The sequence below is a fragment of the Megalops cyprinoides genome, chromosome 3 (genome assembly GCF_013368585.1).
Source record: "Megalops cyprinoides isolate fMegCyp1 chromosome 3, fMegCyp1.pri, whole genome shotgun sequence".
Classification (NCBI taxonomy): domain Eukaryota; kingdom Metazoa; phylum Chordata; class Actinopteri; order Elopiformes; family Megalopidae; genus Megalops; species Megalops cyprinoides.
Window position 1 is genome coordinate 36687401 of NC_050585.1, and position 21870 is coordinate 36709270.

Here is a 21870-nt window from a genome sequence, read left to right on the forward strand (position 1 = left end):
CCTCAACAATGTTTCTTATTCTTATATTTAATGCCCTATTGAAATATTAGTTGTGTGGAAAAATACCCCCGGTTCTCCCCTCAGCTCATTTGGCGTGCGGCCTCAATCGCACAGGGCGAAACAGAGAGCGGGCCGGCTGATGGGGAGCTAGAGGGCCGGTGGGGTGGGGGGCGGGGGGGTGGTTGTGCGCTAGGAGAGGTTCACCAATTTTCCACGCTGTTCACAAAGCCCAGCCACCTCAATACTCTGAAATTAAGCAGCTCAGACATGGTACTAATGGAAAAGGCATTGGCTTCACTGGCTCTTACTGACACTCCGTACACCACACCACGCTTGCACAGACAGTGGAGCTTATACGCAACCTTGCTGATCTCTGATCAGTTGCCTGAGCCCTGACGCTTGCGCAGGCCACAGGGAAGGCACTCAGTCTTGTTTGTACTGGGTTTAGCGAACTCCATCTTGGGTTCTTAGCTATCTGAATATAGTGGCACAGCTGTCACTGAGTGAATTACCCTGTTAAAGAGAGGGGGAAGGTGACAGACAGAGGACTCATTGAGTGGCACTCTATACAGTACAGGCTATGCATTTAAATGCCTTTCTCAGTACTGAAGGGACCATTCAGGCCTCTCAAGTGTCATACAAGCATATACTCTGGAACAAATATTTCAGTGATTCAATTACTGTGCTTGGTAATTTAGGCTAAATAAAATTTGTATATAAAATCTATTTGTTTTTATGAGGTTGATTGGCAATTGAACCATAGCACAACCTTGATTTAACCTACATAAAAATAAAGAGAGGAAACCACTGAGGCAACAGTAGAAGTGTACTCAAGTTCTTAAAGTGTTTACATGCCATAAAATCAACATGTATTCAGGTGGGATATTTGATTAAAAAGGCTACATCAGCACCTGAAGTGATTTTGCACCCATAAGTTCTTGTCAAATTGGCTTTCGCTCTCACCTCTGTAGGCCTCTTTCCACACATGCATACCACCGCTGGTTAAACTCTGACCACTAGGCCGGATTATAACTGTGCCAAGCCAAAATAACAAATAAACAAGTGGCTGGCAATTATTCCTAACACAACAAGCAATACGCTCATGTTTCTTTCAGTAAACAGGGAAAATCTCCGGCAAAAACCAAAATGTGGCATGACAAGGGCTCAGACTGGAAGGACGTTTCATGTGGTGGCCCTCAGCCAGGTTCAGGTGCCATGCCGTGACTGCTGAGTTTGGCCCAGTCACAGGCCTGTTGACAATGTGGCAGGTCAAAGGTCACCACTGTTCCAGTGTTGCTTTTACTGCCCCCCCCTTCCCAGAAAGAAGATTAAAAGAGGCCTGAGGTTTCTAAACTTTGCTGCAACAGCAAAGTTTCAAAGCTGTACATGCAGTACAAAAACATTGCAGAAAAAACTCACTCGCCTCCAACTACTTACAAAAGCTGTGGCCAACTTAGTGTCCCAACCTTGCAGCTCCAGCAAACAAAATTATATGGCTCCAACTATATAGTATCAGTTCAGTGACCGGAAACACTCCCCTTACGCAAATAAAAGTTTTGTTGACTACAACTTTTTTCATGTAGTTCGTATAAGCCTTTTAACATCTATTGTTTTTGGTCTGTGCCATTCAGCCTTTGCTGACAAGGGGCTAGGGTGGAGTTGGGCTCCTGGCAAATTAAAATACTGTACATAGAGCCTTACAGAAGAAACATAGCTGCCTTCCTCCATTAGTCACTCCCTCTGTTTCATATAAGTGTGCCAGCTCCTGACATGGTAGAAAATTAGAGCAAAACAATCCCAACTAAAAGAACCCTGTCAAACCTTATTAATCTCACCGCACAGCTATGAGACACCCCGAGATGCCTTAATCCCTCCTTTCACTTTCACCAGCATTTTCCTTTTTCGGTTCCTTTCAATAACAGTCATTTCATCCCTGCCACCCTTTGGGAATGCGCAATAACAAGCGGGATCACTTGAGGTGATGAGGATATGTCATCAACATTAAGTTTGCACATACAATATTTCCTGACGGTACCGCTGTTCCAGAAAGAGCTCCATGGGCGCATATCATATAACAGCGTTGTAATATTTCAGCGTTTATTAATGCATCGAAGAGGACTGAGGCAAAGACAAAACACAACCTGCAAAGTCAAAACAGTGTGCAGAGATGGGAAGAGTTCTTTTTCGCCATCTAATTTCCCTGCAACCCCTTGCCCCCATCCCCCACCACACCCACCCCCTGAAGGAAAAAAAAAGAAAGAAAAATTCAACATATTCTGACCGTGACAGGGAGAAAGCTAACATATTGTTGTTATTGTTGTAAAATAGCAAACATGTTTAATGAAAAAAACAATTTAAATGCAATACTCAGATGATCTTACAAAAACAAAACACGCTTCACGAAAAGGAATCCGTATGTGTTACTGAGAAAGTTCAGCCATGCACTGAAACATCACACACAGCAGGCCCATCAACAGCTTGCCAAATTAACTCATTACCCACCAAATCAAAGCAGGCCATAATCAAAGTAGGGATAATTCCATTAAGATGTGTTGGCTATAAAGCAGTGTTTGTTTAGATGTTTATGTGTTTACGTAACTAAGCTATCCTACAGTACAGAGCACATCCCCCCCCAACGCCTTTGAACCAGACACCAGCTGAGATCATCTCTGGTACATTATTAACAAAACATGAGGAACGCAGAGACCAAGCAGGGTGCCTGGAGCTCTGACTTTCTCTTACTTTACAACGATTACAGTAGCCAGATACTACCACAGAATGGTCTCCTGTGTACCTTTTCAATTTTTTTTGCTGAAAAGTTGAGTCTCTTGATTTACTTCCTACTGTTCCTAGAGTGCACCACATCATTCCTACAACAATGAGCAGAAGCTAGTTTCTTTGAGACATGAAGATTGCACCATGGGGAAGAATGATTTTTTCATGCAAAATAACATTTGCACACTACTTCAAACGGACGCTGTTTTCCAAATGCACGTAGAGGAAGTAGATGAAATGAATCTATTAAAATGAAAAGAATGAGTCAGTCACACAGAATACAGCACAGTGATCAAACACTTAATACAAAGCACTGTCTGCATTTCACAAGTGCCATTAAAATTAAAATGAGCATTGAAATAATGTATTTAAATCTTCTTTAACTTTTGTCTTCTCATGTTAGAAAGTAGAACATGCTGTATGAGGTCCACTGGTCGAAGAGCAGCAGAAGGACACCAGCTTATTCGATCTCTTGGCCTGTTGTTTCTAACACAGTCATCATGCGCTCTGTACCGATACTTGAATTCAGTGTCTGGAGTACAGCAGAACAATGGGACTATAACACCAGGACCCTGCTGTATAGTTGCTAACTAAAGACTATGTCCCAGAAATGTATTCTTCACCACTGCCCTTCTCCTGTCAAAAGCATCTTAGTTTGAGAAGTGTCCATTAACCACATCACAGGGCCTGAGGCCTGCACTAGGGGACCAGGTGGATTAGATGAACCAGAGAGGACAGGAGGCTTCTTGAATGTCTTTTCCTCCATGTTATATATCTGAGTCATTTTATATTTTTTTATGAGAAATAACAAAAAAGTTCTCTAAGAAAGGCCTTTAGATGTCCATATATTACTGATGCATTGATTTCCCATATGGCAGTAGGAGACTTATGGGACTAGATGAGAAAAGAGACTGCGTGCTAAACGTGCTCAACACTGATATAATTTTCACCCTCTCACTTATATATCTCTCCTTGGCAGAGGCAGTCTATTTGCTGAGAGTTTAAACCCTTCCATTTAATACTCTTCTCAGCAGCCCCAGTGTCTCAGACTGTGACATCACACCTCAGGTATCTCCATTAACTTCACCTAGACCCCATCAACCAGACAGGTCAGTCGTACGTATGGCACCCACTAGGAGCAATGGACAAAGACTCAGCACTGAACTACTGTAGGAGCTGGTGCATGAGTTATGCATACTCTCGAAAGTTTCAGGGTGCAATAACAAGGAGGATGCCTGAGATATGAGTGTGTTTAATGGCATTTTCCAGAATATGTCTTCTGAAATAGACAAGCACAAAAATACAAAGACACCCAACACCATTTTTCACAGTAAATCAAAAAGTAGACTTTTTCATGTGGTTATAATGGAGGAAATGGAAAGGTAAGCAGAAATAAACCCAGTCTGCATTAACTTGTTATATTGTCCATTATAAGGTGAGTCAACAGGATGTACCTGAAAGCCCGTTGCACACCACTTCAAAAGCCTGTGTATTTGAACAGTGAAATAAGTAGGAATCTGGGGCACATCAAACGAGCACTGTGAATCCACCAGAACCACAGATTCCAGAAGGGCATCTGCAGGAGCTCACAGCTGCCCCAGCCTGCCCCCGCACTGATAGTGAGGATCCTCTGAACTCCTTTCAAAAGGTCAGTGCCGTTGCACAGCGCACCTGCTTTTACAGACCTCTACACCCCTATCCTGTTCCACCACATGGAAGACCGGCCTGTAGCCTCTGACACAACAGCACTCTGCTACAGAGGTCCAAAACCATAGCCTGACCAGTCAGGACAGCACATGAGAAGGCATTCATCTAGACTTCCTGAAAAGACCTGTAAGCCATGTCTGCAACTACAGCTGGGCCCACAGGCTCCCAACAGTATCTGCCTGTCTGGCCAAAGAAGACACTGTGTGTTGCAGAAGTGACTCAATGGGCTCCATGAAGTGAAAATCCTTGGCATCGAAATACAGCAATCAAATTTGTTGGTCTGATTTCCTGTTGATCTGTTCAGACAGAATGTGTTGCGCCATATCAAACAGCTATACTCATAAAGCAGGTGCACTGCACTAACCTAAACACACCATCCCCTGGGTAAAGGTTGAATGGCATTATCCTTAGAATATAATAAATGTTACTTGGAATTGGAGATTGGCTTTCTCCAGAAATGTAACAAATAAATTTCTTGCTTCTTTAATTTTTTATTTCAAATTGTCAATTTGTTCATTCAACACAGTTACTGACTAATGATTAATGATTATGCTTGTGTACAATTCTTTCTTTACCTTCCTCATTAAAAATGTTAAAAATGCTAGCTAGCTGATGTGGACATTTTGTGCACAATAATGTTGCACACAAAGACACCACTAGACACAAATAAGAGCTGTTACTCTACAAGTGAGAGTTGGTACCATTGACGAAAGCATGTTTTTTTTTTTTTTAAAAGGATAGTGACACATAACAGTTCACTTCAAAATAATACATTTTATAAATTAATAGAATGTCTTAGCCAATGAGAATTATTAGCCATTATCTAATTTATGAGTATTTATGATCCCAACCATCCTCACATTTAATAAAATCCTCATAAAATTTTCTGGACAATATATAGAATGCTTTAAACAAAACATCTCAGCCCTTGTCGTGTGAGTACAGCTCTGCTGACACCAAGAGCTAACAATAGAATGCTATAGATAAACTTGGTTAAACGGAATGCTCTCCAGGCATAACGCATTATGGGCTCTGGTGTGCCATCCCTGTTTAATAAATTTCACTATTCATTGAGGATTACTTCACTTGGCAATACAAGGAACCACCAGGAGTTTCCAAGACATCAGAGTTAAGACAAGAGGTTAACGGCATACTAAGCACTTCCATTCCTCTTTAAACAAGGACGCAACATTGTTCACTTTCCTTCCAGTTCTGACTCTCCCAGCCATTTAATCTGTTACACATTCACATGATGTGTGTGGCTGTGTGAGTCACTTTCCGACAGTTGTGCTTAAATTTAAACTTCCTAGGCAAAAAAAAAAACACACAGGAAGAAACAGCCCCTGATGTGATTAGCTCTATTATGTGAAAGCCATTTTGTTTGGCAAGGAGATGTGCAAAGTAGATGAGATAATTTGATCATTCTCAGACACCAGACACACATACAGAGGCTGCACAGCAATAAGTTAAAAGAACAACAGGTACCTGAGTTGGCCAACTCATAAGTTTCATAGCAAGCAGTGATGTCACCTCATCAGGCCGATTCAGGGTAGCAGCGCATACCTTATCAGCCATGCAAGATACAGATAATGGGGCTTGGCACAAGGCACAAAAGCTCATGGGGTTCAGATATTTACTAAGATACTGAAAGAAGAGGATCACCTGAAAGACGACCTGTCCATGACACCATCCACCACCTGCGAGATACTGTGCTGCAAACTGCATTTTATCTAAAGGGCTGTATTAGGGCAGCTCGGCTAATGTGTAGACTGGCCATTCATTACGTGGCTTGAGCAGTCAGTCGATGATGCTCACTTAGCCCAATGAGTGACGTGGAACCAAGGAAGGGTAATATCTCACCACCACTCACTGCCTTGCTATAATTCCCAGACTGAAGTGAACCCCAGCGACCTTTGCTGATGGCCCTCCATTGTTTACAGCACATTGTTTGATCAGCATCCTAAGAAGAATGTCATTGATAAAGCATTCCTCCCATTGTGCGCCTTGTGTGTGACGTATGCAAAGAATGCAGCTCCTGCCCGTGCAAACGCAAAGAGGTCCCCCTTAGAGAGGTATTCTGTCTCATGAACCAAAGCTACTGATACAGTACAAATTCCACTTGCTCGGTGACCTTGAATTAAAAGATCAGTGAATAAAGTATGAAGCTACTGAGCACAATACTCACTGCTTACACTAGAACTGATTTCACTGTGAAGAACTGAGCATCCCACCCATAATACCTCTAACAGCATGCATCGTTTAATGGATCACAATGTATGCCTTTGCTTGTGTGCACCTATGAAATTGATAATCAGTCTTCATTAAATCTGTTGGCTTGAGAGCTGCCTTGCATTAAGCGCCACAACAATAATCGTCCACAAAGAAGTTCACCCCATAAAGTCTACTTACACCGTGTCGTGTGGTTCAACACGGTTCTTAGGGGGAACTTTTATGCTTTCTGTAGCTTCTGGTAGACAAACGTGTATTACTGTTGAAGGAGTTAAATGCGAATTAAATTGCAAGATGAACACTTACAGATAAATGCCACCTAATTTCAGTAGCGCCCCTCTCCGCACAAAACACCTTCATCCAGAAAGTAGTCTAACATATGGTTTGTTTTAAAAACCAGAGTCGGTTTTCAGACGAGTGCACACCGCGCCACTCCAAGAGAAACTGATCCACCAGCCAGACCACGGAGCATCGATGTTAAACTTGAACCGCTCTAAATAATGTAATGCTACAAGACTGGAGACTCAGTGGAAGTTCGCCTTTCAGAAGATGCAAATGATAATATGTGGGTCTGGAAGGAAAATGTATCTAGTATGACAGAATAGGCCTTATTTTCCATATCCCTTTTCACCATACGGCATAACAGGGTAATAGTATCTTGGCAGCAATAATTTGACATTCAAATTTAAATTCAATAGTGTCTTTCTTATAAAAAAAAAAAAAACTACCTTTCTTTGTCGAAAAGAATTCTTTTAAATTAAGTTATAGATTGGTTAAATATCATAATTCATCATTCTGTAAGATCTCTTTAAATAACTAAATAATTATTTATTTACTGATTATTTAAATCAACTCTGAAATATGAGATTAAATTTTATTACATTTTATCCAGTAATGTAAAGTGCAGAACAACCCAGTATAAAGAGTGTAAAAAACTGTTGGTGACAGACAACAATCGAGAAAAAACTGTTGTATTTCCATTTCATTCAGCGGTAAAATCGTTGAGATTTTTTATCATAATATTTGGTGGTGACCAATAATGATCATGATATAGCGAATGAAAAATAAGTACGTGAGCAATCCCATCACTATTTCTAACCAAGTGATTTTTTGGATCGCCAATTCGTTTCCAGTCGTCTCACACCTCTGTATGAACACGTATTTCCCCACTAAACAAATGTAATCAAACAATACACGTCTTGGTGAAAATCTACGCATAGGTGTATGAATGCATATCTCACCCTGCAGCCGCTGCCAATGACGTTATCAATATTAGCACCCTGCCATGGGCAACCCCCACCTCCCATAAAGAGGATAGAGCTCGTGGGGATATCCTTGGATAGCCATACACATATACCTTGTGTGTGACACTGCTGGATGCAATAAATTCCACTGATCAGCATACATGTTTTATAATGGACCGTAGGGAAAGGTTGGTCCAGTATACACGAAAACCAAGGACTAAAAAGAACACTTACATTCATCTGTTACCGCCGCAGCTCTGAATGTATGAGTCCGTTATCCTCCGAAGAAAAATCCTATTTGTATGCAGATTTATTTCCAATTCTCTCGGCACCGAAGAGTAATCCAGAAAGCGTTCATATACAGAAATACTCTGGCGGTACCTTACATTATCTCCACGATTGTATATCCTTTTTAAAAATCCCGCATTCAACCTAGTGTCTTTGCTCCCGTTATTTCCCCCTGTCCGTTGTTTCCCCCGTTCCTTTCTTGTGTCAGGTATACGGGTAATGATGCCGCCCTCGTTTTCGCACGCCGGTGTAGCGTCCACTCTTCAGAGCGTCTCCGTCCTTATTAGCCTGGCTCACTGATGCGATTTCCTCGGTGCGCTCACACTACAGCATCCAGTAATGCTTTGACTTACAGCTCGGCCGACACACTGCACCTCTTCGAGTGAAACCCGACGCCACGACAAGGCCGTCCCCCTGCTCCGATTTTGCTTGTTAATTTATTCAACACGTGGAGAGCCGCACAAAAAAGGAGCCGAGAAAAAAAAGAGGGAAAGAAGAAAAGATTGGGGTTATTTTCACAGGCTTTGGTGCCACCAAGCTATGCTGAAGGGAAGTGGTTTTCAGACAAAGACCTGCTGTCGAAAAGCATTGTTTGGGGTTCCATCGATCTTAAGCACTAATTAGGTGTGTACAAAATATATTACGTGGACAATATAGGTCTTTTCAATATACTTACTTAATAATTTTCCTACACAATAATAATTATTACTGTCATAGAAAATCCATAAGCGATGTTATGTTTGCATGAGTTTGATGATTTAAGCACTCAATTGGGACGCAGAGCCTAAAGAGAAGAAAATCAGATGCTATTTTGCACCACCTGAATCTGTACCTGAACAGTTCCACTGGACGTAATGTAAAATTTGACCTTGCCCCACATGGTTTACTTAGTTTTGTTGGTGATGTTGTCCCGTGTCCAGTCTCTGCTGAAATCCTAAACTATAGTTGATAATACACAGAATTGCATATGTGTGATTTGGACTAGACTGTGTAACAGGATATAGGGTACTTGTGCAGAAGGTACAAAGTAATTACAGTGCAAATATGGTGTAATTATACAGGTTTCCAGAACCCCTCAAAGAAGAAGTCCATTTTATGTATTGCTGGGTTATAAAGTATGTGTCAAAGTAGCATCTGTTTATACTCAATAGTAAATTGATTTTTTTTGCTCCACAGGAACAAAGTTCACCTGGACAAATTACACATTTTGGTACCCTAGAGAAATATACTTAATGCCTGATCTGTGTCTGTAAGCTAGGGCAAATCAGCTCTCGTGAGGGATTCATTTGTTCTTTAAACCACTCCTCCTTGTGAAACTGGGAAAGGACACTAAATTATGTTTAAAAAGACAATGAATTCTTAAAGTTAGTGGCAGAGTACTTTGCTTCAAGTGCCTGACTAGAGCAAAGCACAAAGTGGCCCTCCAGATTCCAGGCTGGGAAACCATGCATTATGGAGCAGCAGTGTGTCATAGCGCTGATGGGACTGTGCTTCTAACTCTAAGAATGCATGTTCAAATCCTGCAGTTATGCCTGTCACCAGGGTACCAAATCCAAATAGTTTAGGCACTTATGCAGCTGTGAAAGACGTGTATTTGCCTCATTTTGTAGGTTGCTCTGGATAAACTAACAAATAACAACAATCTGCCTGCTAAGCAAATACACAATGCTCAGTGAATAGTGACCTTTCCAGAAAAATAAAACCCTAGCCAGACTCTGTTGTTTTGCTGCAGGTGTTCCACTTGCATCATCACCAGAAACCCTGGAGCTTATGCTGCCATTCAGAACCATTTTTTTGCAGCTGTGGACTGAATTATGATACATTAGTGCAGTACATACCCTGTATATAGAAATATACTTTAGAAATACTGTAGATACATAGATAGACAGATAGATAGATAGATAGATAGATAGATAGATAGATAGATAGATATTTGTGTGTGTTTGTGTGTGTGTGTGCCATAGTTCCAGTCTAAAACAATAACTGTTGCTCTGGCACAAGGCAGTAATTAAAGCCACTCCAGCAAGAGAGAAAGAGAACTGGTGTTGAGTGAGTCCAGCTGAAGTGCAGCGTTCCCTCGATGTCCCAGCAACATTTCATCACATCATCATATTACTGAAATGGGGCAACAATCTTGCGAAAATTGAGAGGATGAGCTATCCTGCAAAACAGAAACGGATGGTCTGTTTGTCCGTGCTGGTAAAGTGCAGATTTCATAAGCATCAGTCCGCATCTGCAAACACAGCATGCTGCCAGCAGCCGAACTCTCCACTGGTTCCTGTCCGCATGGCTCCCTCCTCCAAACTGTGAGCATCAGCAGGATAGAGGGCCCATTAATCACCCCGGATTTTAGGTCAACTCTCCACCTTCTTCAGCGAAGCGGGGACTGAGAGCAGCTGCGCTCTCTGCACGCCAGCCTTGTAAAATGGTTCGCCATTCAGAAGCAGATTCAAGTATCCCCTTCCAATGTGTTCAACAGTGAATTGCTGTCTACAGTATTAGTCCCTATATAAGGATTGTCTTATCTCTGTCTTGGCAGCAATGTCTTGTGTTTAGTGTGTCTGATATTGAAGTGAAGGTCCCTACAATTAGTTTAATACTATAACATTAATCAACCGCTCTGTCAGCAGAGGCAAAAATATGACATTCAGCCTCTACTGATAGTTAAATATTCATGGAACGCTGTAAAGAAATCCATACCACGCCTTCTGAAAAATAAAGAGAAACTATGAAAGAATGAGATCACTGTTTTCTTATCTGCATGTGAGCTTTTTATGGATACCATGGTTTGTTGTGAGAATAATTTACAACAGAATTTTAACAACACAGTTCTAATTCTGAGCAGATGGTCTCCTGTGACACTTTTGTGCGCGTTTTGTTGAGGGTTTTGATGGTGCTCAGGGAATTGCTTTAGATTTATTTGTCAGTTGTGAAGTATAGCTCTCCATGTGCAACTCTGGGAAAGATTTAGCTTCTGTTTATCCCCTCATGTGACCCTGTTGCCCACCTTGAATCTATTTCCCCCTCTTGTGGGGATTAACACTGTAGCTGTGGAGGCAATCTAGCTAGTTCTATTTTTACAGTGTGCAGTTCTCTCATTGGCTTTAATTACCCCCATAGTTGCTTGTTGAAGGCGACTTAATTAATGCTGCTGCCGGGCAGGTTATAAATGTAACCCCAGCTGCCATCCTCACCACTAAACCACCTTACAGCTCTTTGTTCACAGTGACAGGGCAGACATGCTGAGCCTTCAGGGTCAAAGGATGTTTTCTCCATTTTGGGTTGTGCTCAGCTCATCATCATTAAAAACTCTCTGAAACCTTTATTCCATGTTTTGTGGACACTTATTATCCCTGAGACTAAACACATTACATTACGTCATGACATCATCATTACAGCATATTACATCATGGGCAAGATGTCTACTCAAGACCTCCATCTGATCTATGTGGACATGTAACCCATCAGCTTTGCAGAAAACATTGTAAAGGGACCGGGGAGTGGTGGCGGAAGGGCTTTATGTGTCTGCTGAGTGGCTCCATTCCCTGGCAGACTGTGGTCAGGCCACATCTTCTAGCCAGCCTGCAACCACACACCTGTTGCCAATGAACTCTCCCCTGGCTTATTTAAGACTCCCCAGCCTCTCAGTGGGGATGAAGTACCGTTGAGGGAAAAGCATGGAGGGAGTGAGTAGGGTTTGGACTGGGCTGACAATTGAATCTGTGCACCAAATCATTTTGTATGAGAAACTGCTTTGGTGTTTGTTCCTGGATTGTGTTTAACCATCTGATCTTGCCCACTGACTTGGATTTGTTTGCTGCACTGGGAACACAGCTTAGCTGGCCAGTAATAAAGAAGGACTGAGCAAGGCGCAGGTAGTGTCCAAATGGTGTTAGGATTTGGTTTCAGTGCATACCTGTCACAGTAAAAGTCCTACGATCCTTTTCGTATTGCATTGTGTTTAGTCTCTCATTTTATTGCACAACCCCGTGCCTCACCTTCAGTCTATCGTCATGCATCTATACATCCATACAGGAGCTGTCCATTGAGAAGCATTTGGTCATTTAACAGTTACTATGCCTCAAGGCTGCACATCCAAAACTCGCCTTTTTTTTGTCAGTGGCAGATTCTTTTCCTTCAGTGGTCAAATTAGCTACCTGCTACAGTCAGAACTGTTTAATTGTTCACCATCTTCTGGCATCTGTTGAAAATATATCCGCTCAGACTTAATGTTAATTCCCAAAATTTGAATATAGTGTGCCTTGCACATAGTGTTTGATCACCTAAATCCCTAAATTAACTTTGGTATAATGTATTGAAACTCTTGCGCTATGAATGAAATACTATGATACACCATCACGTCTTTGCATATTGAGTCAAGGCACTTTATGTTGCAGTTTCGTTCATCAACTTTATCTGTTGATAAACAAAACTTTTCTGTTCATCTCTTCATTCAGACTGTGTTGTTTGCTGATGTCGGTCCCTTTCTGGCACCCACTCCAAGCAGGTGTTCGCATTATCTGCTTCACACTTCCTTCCTCCAGTGTGAAGTAATGAGGTCAGTCTCCACAATGTGACCAGAGAAAGGGCATCCGCTTCTAGTGACTCCTTCTGGCTCCTTTCCCAGTCATGCTTGGGTCCAAATGCATGTTCTCCTGCAGAGGGGATGCTGGTGGCAGGAGCAAAAGCCTAATGTAACTTAATTCAGTTGTGGGGAGTTGAGTGTCTACCTCAAATTAAGCACACATGTAAAAAAAAAAAATCTCAAACAAGGCCTGTTATACAAGTTCACAAGTATCACATTAATAAAAATAAGAAGAATCCTGTCTGTCGCCATCATATCAGGCAGTGTTTCAAGTGAAATCTGAGCTTCTGTGTTTCTATTAAGTCAACAGCTGTAAGTTCACATTTACACTGTCATGGCAAACCCATCCAACCTCTTACTAACACACCAGCAGGCTTTGAAGTGAATTGGCTGTTACCCCTACACCGGGGCATAATCTTGCTCCCTCTTTCTTTGCTGTTGCAGTGTTGAATTGGATGCCATTGAAACACTGGCAGGCCCGCAATCGCACATAATGCTGCATGCTCTGACTAATGCTGTTTACTTCCTTTTTCCTCTCCAGGATTTCAGCTAACCTCTTGGAAGTCTGTTACGTAGAGGGCTCGGCCCCGAGACTGAGATGCCAAGAAAAAAATGGCTAACAGGAGCACAATAGCGGGAAAGAGATCATTATATTCAGTATATTCCCAAGCTGCTCTCTGGCTGCATGGAGAATGATGTCATGAGTGGTATTCCAAAGCAGGACATCAGTCATGGTTGTGATGACATTAAAATAAAAAACTTGTGAAAATATTGCCTGGCTTCAGAAATCATGGAGCTTCTGAATGGTGTACAGTTAATAAAATGTTGAAGCAAGTGCAAAAATCCTTTTGCTCCTTAACTTTTAATAAGCCCTTCTGCTAAACTTCCATGGAGGTCATGCTAATTTTTAATTCCTCTCAACTAATCTTGAATTATGCAATTTTGTTAATGCTCTTTAGGGTTCAGAGAAATGCAGTAATTTTTACAGGCATTGTTAATTCTATCCAACCACAATTTTTTTTCTTTTGATACTTTTGCACTGTTGGAAAGTTTTTAATGACAAGATTAACTTATGTTTTATAGGCCATCACCTGCTCCTTGCCCCGTTATAGCCTTATAAGACTGTTTGGAGCTAAAAAGGGTCATTTTTCTGCCTTGGAAGAGTGGAGGGATGATGTAAGTGGAGCTTGTGAAGCTTGTGTGAGGCAGCAGGAGGAAAAAAAAAGCAGTGTGGAAAGATGCGATCCCTTGACACAGGCCCTGTCGGCAGGCCGCGGTGAGCCACAAGTAGCCTCCGCCAAGCCTCTGATCTTCCTCTTACTAATGAGGTCAGCCCAGCGACAATCAGACCAGGCCCCGGCCAGACCTTCCTCGCTACTTTACAGCTCGCATACAGGGAGTATTCTCATCTAAGAGGTGAGTACAGGGGCAAAATTAGAGGAATTTGTCAATATAAAGGCAGTGGCAAAGCAGGAATGGAATCAGGAAACAATTTCTCGCATGCAGTCCTGTCACCCTGTCGTGAGGCACTCCCTCACATCTGGCCTATCTTTGGGAAGAATGTATTACTGATCTAAGTCATCTCCCCCGAGGAGCCTGGCTTACATCTCTGCCAGCGCTGGAGCCTTCACTTTGCACCATTCCTACTTCTACAGTAACAAAGGTTAATAATCACTATATGGTACTGGATCATGGTGCTTGTTTTGCTGTATTACTTGGTATAAGAGTTTGATTGAAGCATCTCCAGTTCAATCATTATATAAGTTTTAGCATTTGTCTCCTTTTTCTGTGGAACAGTGTAGGCAGAAGACCTGGTTTTCACATCAAATACTGTCTGTTCCTGTTTCAGTGACTAATGCGTCTTTCAGTCACTTAAGGAAATGCTCATGGAGACGTGACACCTTTGATATCACCTCGGTTGCTTTGACCCACCAAATGGAAGCATCTTCCACAGATGGTTCAAAAATACTGGAGTCAGGTCCTGTCAAACTCATCACTCAAGCTTTCAGAGCAGCTGAAAATTAGTGAGGGTCAGCTTAATATACCAGTCAGTAGATGAGAATTTTCAAACAATGTGAATGTATGTATTGCAGAGTGTAGTGCTTGGTTGTTTTACTTAGGTATAGGCATATGATCTTTGGAATCGGGTCTAAAGAAGAGATCACAATTGGCCATTAGGATGAAGGTATTGACACACTTTAGACATCTTACACAGGAAAAATGTCCATGTACATGGAAGAGGGATGCTGTGAACAGAATATGAAAAGGAAGTTGCAGATGGCATTTTAATATGAGTAGTGGTTAATTGCATGAGGTTTGTCTGAAAACTTCAGACAATAAATGCAGTCCATTGCTCCAGTATGTTCCAAGAGCGAGGCAACAACCTCTGTCTCACTATGCATTTCATGCTGATAATCAAACACTTCACTCAGTGGTGGACTCTCCTCACGCTCAGACATGTTCAGAGAATGGCAACGTCATTACAGAACCAACTGTGAAAAAGCCCATCTACCTCTCAGTGACCGGTAAACCCACCCTCAAAAACAGGATGCTCCCAAATCTGAGAACTTCCTGAGGGCTTTTTTTGCTTGCAGTGCAGCTCAGGGAAGTGGCAGTGGAGCGGGGACTCTCTGCCAGTACGGCCCACTTCCCCTTCGGTTTCCTTCCCTACCAGGCCCTGGCTGTGAAGAGCGGGTCATGGGAATCGTGGGAAACCAGCATGCTGACGCTCAGCCTTTGCGTCGCGCACCTTCCCCTCTCACTGAGCGCGCTCAATCACTCAGTGCGCCGGAGAACAGCTGCCCCCGGGGGACAAGCTGCGGGTGAATTTAGAAGGTGACGTTACATGGCTAGCGGGCCTGGCGTCTGCTCTATATTCCAATGTGTTATTCTAGTTTTCACTCTTATTCTACATTGTGTGCTGGTTCTTTTTTATCTCCACAGATCAGCTTTTATGCAAGTGAAAGCTGCGGGATGGATTAAACCGGGGTCTGACCAGAGAGGGGTTACACGAAGGAACTATCTCCACAGGTGTCTTGCTTCCTGTCTTTCAGTTATACTGTCTTCTTTGTCTCATTGATAAGGCTCTTGTTTTATGTGAAAGTAATTATCGGAGGTATCTGCAAAGCAGTTGTCTGTGGCAATGTTCCTCTCTTGGCTCATGAGAGCAGGTGGAAGGACGTGGGAGAAAAGGGACAATGTCAAGTTGAAGTGCATCAGGGGAGATAAGCAGTTCCTTGTGCTGGACTCAATGCTCAGGGCCTCAGCTGCTTCCTGTTTATTGTTATTGTGACATGTTGCACTCTGCCAATAGAATTGCTTGACCTTTGACCTTAGAGAGGCCCATCCTGTGACTGTCCCTGACTCCCAGGAGACAGAATGTCCGGCTAAAACGTGCCTTGCCCACACCTCTGACAAGTGGCCAGCACACAGTTCTGCAATTGGATGTGTCTGACTTGCATAGCCTCAGTGCATCTCTCTGATTGGCTGGAACTAGTCAATGAATTGTGTCAAATAACATGTTCATGAGAAATTGCACTGCATTACCAAAACATCCCTCTCTTGTTTGTGACGCATGCTTTGACACTAATCTTTGGCATCTTTTTATAGTCAGTCATATTCAAGGGCACACAATAATAGGCTTCCTTTGAGCAATTCCCTCTACTCCTAAGTTTGTGAATCTCAGCACTAGACTTTTTAAAGACTATTGCCAAGAGGCTCACTGTCATCTTACTCTCACCAGGTTTAAGGCAGTGGAGTTAAACAGCTTAGGCTGCGGTGCAAATATAAGGATCCTGTGAAGATCAAAATGCTCAACATTGGAGTGGATAAACTCCTGAAGTTTCAGTAATTCCTGGAGACCGTAGACAGTATGAAATAGCATCATCAAAGATGTCCCATTCAGGTTCTGGATGTTCATATGGCCCAGTCATAGACTAAAAAGTGGCAGAGCCCCATTTAAACCACAAACCAATTTCCATTTCACTGGTAAAAAAAAAAAAAAAAATACAATACTGGGGGGGGGTGACATTTTGTCAATGTGGGAACAATCTAACAAAATAATACTCAATGCATTATGTGGTTCCAAACATTTATTCTTACTATCTTGGAATTTGAATGCAGGAACTTAGGATCAATTTGTGTCTGGCCACAAATCAAGAACAACTACAGGGCTGAAATAGCTATTGCAGCTGTCTGTTTGGTATGCCTGCATATGGTAACTATGTTTTCAAACCAATGAGATGGAGGGGATATGTCACAATCTATTTACAAGATTGAGATCTTTCATATGCCATGGGAAATTACGACTGAGGAGGTGAAGTTATCCTCCACCAAAAAATACTCCACAAAGTTTATTTATACCAGCGGTGTTCTGGAAGGAAAGCAAACCAGGCAATGAGGAGAGAGCTGTTCAGGAACCAAAATTTTAAGGCCATACATCAGTACTGACTATTCTTGCAAATATGGATGTAGGCAGGATTAAAAGGAAAATGAATTGCTTGCGTCGTGCTGCTTTTCCCTTCCAGGAAAATCCTCTGTGACTGCTGCAAGCCTCAACATGCATTCAGCAGATAAAGCATATGGACAAAGATAGCTGCTTTGCTCTTCTTAAACCAAAATTAAATTGTCAATCGATATAGTGTACAGCATAGAGACAGAATATGATGCGTTTATTAATGGCGATTTGCTACGCGTTTCATCTAAAACGTGTAGTTTTACTATTCGTGGCAAGCAAACTGCTGTCATGATAAGATGGCCCTTGGTAGGATCTGATGTGAATTCTTTTTGTAAGAGTATTAACACTGAAAAAACTCCTCATAGGAAGAAGATGCTAGGACAGCATGTGGTACTGCAACAGCATGTTGTAGTACTTCATATACTTCACTGGATCCTGTTTCTCAATGCATCTTGTACAGCTTAAGGGCACCACACGAGGTTTGGTTAGAAGCGGCACAATGTTTCATGATCCTGTCGGAAGAATATCCACCCCTGCAAAAACATGTTTGTGTTGTATGTTTTCAGAGGAGAGATATTGGCTTGGTGGTAATGGTGACTATGCAAACCCTGCAAAGTGGTAGAGAAGAGGCCCAGAGCCCAAGGTTTGATTTTCAATGCCTCCTTGATTGATGGGGAGGAGAGAACCGCAACAATTTCCTGTAAACATCCGACATTGTCACTTCGCTTTATTTATCTGTTTGTTTGCCTGGCATGCTCAGTTTTTCCCACTTGTGACTCCACTTTACAGATTTTTCATATCGCCGCCTCATGTTTTCTACCCGTTCTCTCCCCCCTCCAAGTGGTCCATTCTTAATTGTATACAACTGTCTGCTGTTTATCTAGCTTTGGTTTTGATTTTTTTGTTATTATTTTGGGGGGAATTTTGTTTATTTGCAAGTCTTTTTCTTCCTTGTTCCTACTGTAATTTATGGGGTGAAATACTGTTGCCACTCTCGTTCACATCAGCATGGAGCTCTGAAATGTATCACAGCTGTACCACTTCCCTCAGATGTGGCTAAAACTGGCTAGAGGTGTCACCAACCCCACTATTGTCTCATTACAAGTTATTTCAAAAAATACAAAAATGTCTACACACTGTATTGTGGAGCCATTCTTTACAGCCATTTCAATCCTTCATCTCTGGTGGTTCCTGGCATGATCAGGCTAATATAAGTACAGAAATATAGTCTCTGTATATGTATTTCACATGTAATGCAGCATATTTGGTTAATCAGATGACCATTTTAAAGAATACAATTTCCGGCCAAGCTCCTTTATGACCCTTTCCATGAACAAGTTGTCAGTGGCTTGCAAGATGAAGGTCTTTATTTAAAACAGACTCTAGAGTCTGGAACATTTATAACCTTTACTCAGTCCATGCAAAGTGAAAGTGACTCTTCTCAGGAAATCATTAAACATGACCATTGCAAGCTTCAGTTAACATTGCAGGTAAACTAGTGTAAAATACTGCCAAATATTATGGGAGACTAAAACTATGCTCATAGATGCAGATAATTTATGGATATGTACTTTGGAGCCAGGATCTATCAGAGGGTCATGCATCCAATATGTCTGAAAGTAGGGTGATATTAAATCGCGGGCAATAAACACTTTCTGTCTTGACCTCTCCCGCTTCCCCTTTTGTTACAGAGGCAAAGAAGCAGGCCTTAACCTGGTCTGATGGTTTTTCAGTCAGCCAATAATGGAAATTCACCATAAAAGTCCTGAGGTGTGCTCACCATTCCTAAAGGAAACTCGCCTCAGCATTCTCAATTCCGCAGACAAGGAGCGAGCTGCCAGTTACCTTCAGAGGCAATTACCTCATTCAAGCCACACCTTGGATAAGAGAACAGAGGAAAAAATTAAACATTATGTACAGCAGGATGTTTTGAGGTTGGCCTAATATGAATATGATTGCTCCATTCCAGTTGGCTTTTTTATTTTCTCTTTAGATCCTGTTTTTTCCTTCTTTGTTTTATTTGATTTTACCAGTGGTATGACTGCACTTTTCTTTTTCCAGGAAAATGAATGATCAAAAAATAGGAAAAAATCAGGGGAAGAATGGGCCATTATGTTCCTTTTGGGTCCTCACAGGCATACATATCAGTAAGTGCAATTATGTGAAACAGCTGATTCACTTTTGTACATGCATACTTTCCAGCTGGACCTGAGATATCAGAGTGGCACCAACTTCAGAAAAACAAACTACTAACAACTACAGCTAAAAATTACAAGTTACATTGAGTTACAATGTGAGTTAAATGAGTTAAAATGAGTTACATTGTGATACATTTTCAGAATACAAAGCACTGTTTGTATTTCAGAGTATTAAACCATCACAAACAATCCCAGCTCTGGTTTCTACAGTTCTGTAATTTGCTGAACATTCCCCATGTCTCTTTTTCATTTATGTGGTCAGATTAATTAGTCAGGGGGGGTCTGGTTTCATTTCCAGGCAACCACAGTTCCCCCGTTCCCTTGCAGATACAGCAGAGTCATCATTATTTGTATTGCTTGTGTCCAACGGCCTCCTCTGTCAAATTTGCGCTGTATCTCGTGAGCAGCGCTCTTAGTGAGGTTTAGGGAGGCTGCGTATCGCATCATGCCAACCCCGGAGGTAGCTCAGGATGGGAAAGCAAGGTGGTGTAATGGTAAAGGGATCTGCAGTACAGCTCTGAGGCTGGACTGCCGTCCACATCACAGATCTGCAGCCTCTGTAATTATCCCGCACTGGCTATTTCAGTGAAATTTGTCCACGGATTTGTCTGGAAAACTGCCGCTGGTTTCTATGGCGAAGCTGGAAGTCGCGGGAAGAAATAAACAGAGCAAGTTTAATCAAGATTAAAAGTGAGTGCCTGAGAGCTGCCCTGGCACCAAGACTCGTAAGAGGAGGACAAGAGAACGTGGCAGGCCATGGGTGTTTACTGGAGACGCTGACATGCTGTGTCACCTCACATGTTCCTCTTTATTCCCTAATGAACCCAGTTTAGTCCATGCCATTTCTGCCTGCTTGCTCTCTACTTCTGAGCTGCCTGTTCATCTGAGGGACATACTTATCAAAAACAGCAAAAGATATTCAAGAAAATATATTTTTGACCAATTTGTTGTCCTTAAAAAGGTGAGAGAATTTGTGTAGCCAGCTTTGTTTTTGTTTTTGTTTGACTTGCACATTCATCTACATCATTTCCTTCAAGGCATCAAAATATTCCATGTGTTCAATTAAAAAATCACCACAAATCCTATGACATCAGATCGTCTGTCTTTCCTCTTACAGGGGGGACATACTCTGCAGATGATCCATGTAGGAACCCTCAGCCAAATTTTCATAAATTCAGCATGACCATTTAAAACATCCAGCATGTTGCTTGTGCCTCTTGAAGCTGAATGAAAGTATTTCTAATAAAAAACAGTCAAAAAATCGCATTCCAAAAAGTGTGTGTAGCACTGGCTTTCAAAAGCTCCTTTTAGTACTATAGCTACATCTGCTTGTATTAAAACTAGCCACGTCATAATAAATTCACTGCAGATATGCAGATATTATGCAAATGATGAGCAATACTACAGTTGATTTTATGTGCAGACTCCACATTGGGCTACAGGATAAGCATCAGCCCCAACATGGTGGTCTATAGACATAGAGGGTTGACTGTCTTTCCCTGTCCATATAACTCCCATTTCTTTGAGTCTACATCACAAGTGCATTTGCCCAGAGAAATTTCTCTGTTATTCAAGAATGATTCACAGACCCATCAGGGACACATACTGTAACTGAACTGTGTGCGAATGGGCAAACACACCTACAGGGACTAACACCCATAATCCTCTGCAGCAATTGCCAAGCAGGCAGTACCCTGCCACAAGTTAGCATTGTGGGTGCCTCTTCATCATTCTTTTTGTTCTAGTAAATTTTGCTGTGGTTTGGATCGGTTTTTCCATGCAGCCCCTGCATATTTCTAGCCCTTCTCCTGGAGAAATCTCCAATCACAGGAATAATGACAGTAATGACACATTGTGCCCAGCTGTTTGATTCTGTATTTGCGCTCAACAAATCTCAGCCATCTCACACCAACCACCTGAATCAGGACTGCCAAGATCCCATGAATAGGATTTAGCAAGAGGCCACTGTCATCTGTTCCCCTCATATTTTTATTAGTGGTGCTTGGAAGAATTTAAAACAGTTCAGAGCTGTAAACTTCAACTTGTTTTTGAATTAATAGTTGTCCCTTGCCCTATCATCTGGGCTACATTTCATACACTTAAATGAATGGATATGCTATTGTTACAATTGGCATTAAATGTGTAATGAGAGTGCAAGTATTTCTGCATATGACAATATTTGCTTCATGAGTTAATTTAGCCATTGTCTTTAATTTAGGCATGTTTTGCTTGGTTCAGGAAAAAACCTACGGACATCCAACAGACCACATTTGCAAGCCCAAGGGTGCACAAACAATCTGACATGATCAACCAATGAAATGGCTGGAGCTGTGTATTGACCCACCAGCTCAGTTTTGGAAAACAACAAATAGTCCATGAAACAACAAA

General features: G+C 41.9%; 1 protein-coding gene across 1 annotated transcript in view; it reads right to left on the reverse strand.

Moving 5' to 3' along the window:
* The window catches only part of LOC118774513 (protocadherin-16-like), a 94094-nt gene extending 85450 nt beyond the window's left edge, over positions 1-8644 (reverse strand). The window contains exon 1 of the mRNA XM_036523858.1: positions 8190-8644. The gene's annotated coding sequence lies outside the window, so the exon portion shown is untranslated. The remainder of the gene's footprint in view (positions 1-8189) is intronic.
* Positions 8645-21870: the final 13226 nt, after the last annotated feature.